Genomic DNA, 6,000 nt, shown 5'->3' on the forward strand with positions numbered 1-6,000 from the left:
GTGAGTTGAGTGCACTTGACTATCTCTATGGAGTTTTGTTTGAAAATCATGAATTTGAAAATTTTGATGAAGTGTTGAAAGAAGGAAATTATAAAGTGGTTCATGATATATGCTTGAATGAAAAACATGATTGACATGTTGTTAGTATGAATTCTCTGAATATCTATGATGCTAATGATATGCAAAACCACAAGCTTGGGGATGCTATGCTTGATGAAGATGATATTTTTTGTTTCCCAAGTTTTGGTGATGACCCTTATGCTATAATTGATCATGAAAGGGATGCTTTTGTGATAGTTATATTGTAAGATTCCTTCATGATGTTTCTAAAAACTACTATGAGATAGGAACATATTCTTTTATATATTGCAATAATATCAAGCTTCCTCTCTATGTGTTCAACGTTTTGAAGTTATGCTTGTTTTGCCTTCCTATGCTAGTTAATTCTTGTTCCCATAAATTGTTTGCTCACAAAATCCCTATACATAGGAAGTGGGTTAGACTTAAACATGTTTTTTGCCATTCATGATGCTCTTTTGCATATCTCAACTACTACTTTTTATGTGAGCATCATTGAAATCGTTATGTCTAGCTAAGGGCGTTAAACAATAGCGCTTGTTAGGAGGCAACCCAATGAATAAATTTATTTTTGCTTTTCACTTTCTGTTTTGTTGAGTCCACACCATCATGATTCTATTATGATTGTGTTTTTATGTTTTAATTAGTGTTTGTTCCAAGTAGAACCTTTATGATTAGTTTCGGTGATAGTTGTTTAATCATGCTGAAAAAAGACAGAAACTTTGTGCTCACGAAATTATTTTTAGTTCCTATCCAGAAAGAGATTTTGAGTTGATTCTTTTTGCTGCTGATTGATATACAAATTTCTCTAATTGTCATAATTTGTTCAGAATTTTTGGGATACCAGAGGTATACGAAATATATAGATTACTACAGACTGTTCTGTTTTTGACAGATTCTATTTTTGTTGTGTTGATTACTTATTTTGTTGAAACTATGGTTAGTATCGGGGGGTACGAGCCATGGAAAAGTGAGAATACAGTAATATAACATCACTGTTAATAGAAATCAAGTTTACTACAGTACCTAAAAAGTTGGTAGTTTGTTTTCTTATGCTAATGATATCACGAGTTTCTGTTTAAGTTTTGTGTTGTGAAGTTTTCAAGTTTTGGGTGATGTTCTTATGGACAATGGAATAAAGAGTGAAAAGAGCTTAAGCTTGGGGATTCCCAAGTCATCCCAAGCCAAATCCAAGGACACCAAAAATCCTAAGCTTGGGGATGCCCCGGGAAGGCATCCCCTCTTTCGTCTTCAATCCATCGGTAACGTTACTTGGAGCTATATTTTTATTCACCACATGATATGTGTTTTGCCTTGAGCGTCGTGTATTATAGGAGTCTTTGATTTTTGTTTTATCACAATCATCTTTGATGCACACCTTTTTGAGAGGTAGATGCACTCATCGTGAATTTGTTAGAATACTCACTGAGCTTCACTTATATCTTTTGAGCTAGGCAATTTAGCTCCCATGAGCTTCACTTATATCTTTTGAGCTAGATAATTTAGCTCCCATGAGCTTCACTTATATATTTTGATCTAGATAATTTTGCTCCCATGAGATTCACTTATATCTTTTGATCTAGATAATTTTTCTCTAGTGCTTTACTTAAATCTTTTTAGAGCACGGCGGTGTCATATTTTGTAGAAATAAAAACTCTCGATCTTCACTTATATCATTTTGAGAGTGCTCTCTCTAAGTAACTTGGTAATTGGCGTGTGCTATGAAATTAGTCCTAAATATGATAGGCATCCAAAGAGGATATAATAAAAACTTACATATTCTAGTGCATTGATTAGTAAGAGAAGTTTGATTCCTCACAATTAGTTTTGAGATATGGATATGGTAATATTAGAGTTATGTTAGTAGGGTGTTGTGAATCTAGAAATACTTATGTTGAGGTTAGTGATTCTCGTAGCATGCACGTATGGTGAACCGCTATGTTACGAAGTCGGAGCATAATTTATTTATTGATTGTCATCCTTTGTGTGGCGGTCGGGATCGCGCGATGGTTAACACCTACCAACCCTTCCCCTAGGACTATGCCTTTAGCACTTTGTTTCGATTACTAATAAAACTTTCGCAATAAGTATATGAGTTCTTCATGACTAATGTGAGTCCATGGTATAGATGCACTCTAAGCTTCCACCATTGCTAGCCTCTCTAGTGTTGCGCAACTTTCGCACGTGCACAATTCCATCATATACCTTCCTCAAAACAGCCACCATACCTACCTATTATGGTATTTTCATAGCCATTCCGAGATATATTGCCATGCAACTTCCACCGTTCCGTCTCATGACATGTGCCATCACTTTCATATTTCCATTGCATGATCGTAAGATAGCTAGCGAGATGTTTCAACGTCATACGCTAAGCTAGATCATTGCACATCCCGGTACATTGTCGAAGGCATTTCATATAGAGTCATTATTGTTCTAAGTATCGAGTTGTAAGTAAATAAAAGTGTGATGATCATCATTATTAGAGCATTTTCCCATGTGAGGAAATTAAGAAAAGGAAAGAGGCCAAAGAGCCCAAAAAAGAGAGAAAAAGAGAGAAAGGACAATGCTACTATCTTTTTCCACACTTGTGCTTCAAAATAGCACCATGTTCTTCATGATAGAGAGTCTCTTGTTTTGTCACTTTCGTATACTAGTGGGAATTTTCATTATATAACTTGGCTTGTATATTCCAATGATGGGATTCCTCAAATTTGCCCTAGGTCTTCGTGAGCAAGCAATTTGGGTGCACACGCACTAGTTTTCTTTTTGAGCTTTCATACACTTATAGCTCTAGTGCATCCGTTGCATGACAATCCCTACTCATTCACATTGATATTTATTGATGGGCATCTCCATAGCCATTGATACGCCGAATCGATGTGACCATCTCCTCCTTTTTGCCTCACAATCTCCACCACACTCTATTCCACCCATACTGCTATATCCATGGCTCACACTCATGTATTGCGTGAGAGTTGAAAAGGTTTGAGAAAGTAAGAGTGTGAAAACAATTACTTGGCCAATACCGGGGTTGTGCATGATTTAAATTCTTTGTGTGGGGATGATGGAGCATAGCCATACTATTTGATTTTGAAGGGATAACTTTCTTTGGCCTTGTTATTTCAAAAGTTCATGATTACTTTGCTAGTATGCTTGAAGTATTATTGTTTTCATGTCAATATTAAACTATTGTTTTGAATCTTATGGATCTGAACATTCATGCCACAATAAAGAAGTTACAAAGAACAAATATGTTAGGTAGCATTCCACATCAAAAATTCAATCTTTATCACTTCCCTAGTCGAGGATGAGCACGAGTTAAGCTTGGGATGCTTGATACGTCTCCAACGTATCTATAATTTTTGATTGTTCCATGATATTATATTATCAACTTGGGATGTCTTATATGCATTTATATGCCATTTTATATCATTTCTGGGACTAACCTATTAACTTAGTGCCTAGTGCCAGTTTCTGTTGTTCCGTGTTTTTGACCTTTTTTAAAAAATAATATTAAACAGAGTCCAAACGGAATAAAACCCGCGGGATGATTTTTTCCATAACAGAAGATACGCAGAGAACTTGAGAACCAAGGCAGGAGGTATCGTGGGAGGTCACGAGCCCCCTAGGCGCGCCCTAGGAGGGCGCCTAGCAGGCTCGTGGTCCCCCCTTGACTCCTCTGCACTACCTCTTTCACATATAAATTCCCAAAATCCCGAAACCTCCAGAGAGAGCCACGAAAATACTTTTCCGCCGCCGCAAGCTTCTGTCTCCGCAAGATCCAATCTGGGGACCGTTCTGGTACCCTGTCGGAGGGGGATTCAGACACGGAGGGCTTCTTCATCAACACCTTTGCCTCTCCGATGATGCGGGAGTAGTTCACCACAGAACTTCGGGTCCATAGCTAGTAGCTAGATGGCTTCTTCTCTCTCTTGGATCTTCAATACAAAGTTCTCCATGATCTTCATGGAGATCTATCCGATGTAACTTTCTTTTGCGGTGTGTTTGTCGAGATCCGATGAATTGTGGATTTATGATCAGATTATCTATGAATATTATATGAATTGTGGATTTATGATCAGATTTCTTATATGCATGATTTCGTATCCTTGTAATTCTCTTCGAGTTATGGTTTTTGTTTGGCCAACTTGATCTATAATTGTTGCAATGAGAGAAGTGCTTGGTTTTGGGTTCATACTGTGCGGTGTCCTCACCTAGTGACAGAAGGGGTAGCGAGGCACGCATCGTGTTGTTTCCATCAAGGGTAAAAAGATGGAGTTTATATCATATTGCATGAATTTGTCCCTCTACATCATGTCTTCTTGCTTAAGGCGTTACTCCGTTTGTTATGAACTTAATACACTAGATGCATGCTGGATAGCAGTCGATGTGTGGAGTAATAGTAGTAGATGCAGAAAGTATCGGTCTACTTGTCTCGGACATGATGCCTATATGTATGATCATTGCCTTAGATATCTTCATGACTTTGCGCCATTCTACCAATTGCTCGACAGTAATCCGTTCATCCACTGCAATACTTGCTATCATGAGAGAAGCCTCTAGTGAACACTATGGCCCCGGGGTCTATTTTACACATCATATATTCAGATCTACATACAAAAATACCAAAAATACTTTGTTGGACTTTAATTTATTTTCACCTTTTATCACCTTAAGATCTCACCTTGCAAGTAATCATGAAGGGATTGACAACCCCTTTATCTCGTTGGGTGCAAGTTTGTTTGCTTTTGCGCAGGTTCATTGGTGCCTCATCTTGATACTCCTACTAGATTGATACCTTGGTTCTCAAACTGAGGGAAATACTTATCTCTACTTTGCTGCATCACCCTTTCCTCTTCAAGGGAAAAAGCAACGCAAGCTCAAGAAGTCGCATTGAGTTATAGTTGTTGGTGAGGGAAGGTTGTTCGGAGTCCCGGATGAGCACAGACGTCTTGAGGGTTTCCGGAATGGTCCGGAAATGAAGATTGATATATCGAATGGTTTCATTTGATCACCGACAAGATTTCTGGCATTACCGGGAGTGTACCGGGAGTGACGATTGGGTTCTGGGTTTTCACCGGGAGGGGCCCACCCACCCGGGAGTGAGCCCAACAGTCCTAGGGTGGCGCACCAGCCCTTAGTGGGCTGGTGAGGTCAGCCCAAGTGGGCTATGGTACCACAAGAAGAAAACCAAAGAAGAAAAAAGGAGAGGAAGGTGGGAAGGAAGAGGAAGACTCCTCCTTCCCAAACCGAATTGGAGTGGGAGTCCTCCTCCTCCTTTCGGACGGCGCTCTAAGGGATCCCTTGAGCCCCAATGCTAGCCCCTCCCCTCCTCCTATATATACTAGAGGTTTTAGGGTTTTTGAGACACAAGTTTGCCACGTGCAACTCAAACCTATACCTCGTAGTTCTACCTCTAGATCAGATTTCTGCGGAGCTCGGGCGGAGCCCTGCAGGAATAGTTCATCACCATTACTAGCACGCCGTCACGCTACCGGAGAACTCATCTACTTCCCCGTCTCTCTTGCTGGATCAAGAAGGCAAATATCATCATCGAGTTGTACGTGTGCTGAACGCGGAGGTGCCGTCCGTTTGGTACTAGATCGGGACGGATCATGGGACGACGGTGATTTGAATCACGAAGCTGTACCACTACATCAACCGCGTTTCTTAACGCTTCCCGCTTAGCGATCTACAAGGGTATGTGGATCCGATCTCCCTCTCGTAGATGAACATCACCATGATAGGTCTTCGTGTGCGTAGGAAAATCTTTGTTTCCCATGCAACGTTCCCCAACAGTCGTAGCGACGCCAAAGGAGAGCGGTGGCTGACGGGGTTATACTTAAGGGGTAGGCCTACGGACCCGTTTCCATAGGGCCCACCTAAGTACCCGTAAGGACATCAGTGTCCTACAAGTCA

This window comes from Hordeum vulgare, chromosome 1H (assembly GCF_904849725.1).
Source record: "Hordeum vulgare subsp. vulgare chromosome 1H, MorexV3_pseudomolecules_assembly, whole genome shotgun sequence".
NCBI classification, from domain to species: domain Eukaryota; kingdom Viridiplantae; phylum Streptophyta; class Magnoliopsida; order Poales; family Poaceae; genus Hordeum; species Hordeum vulgare.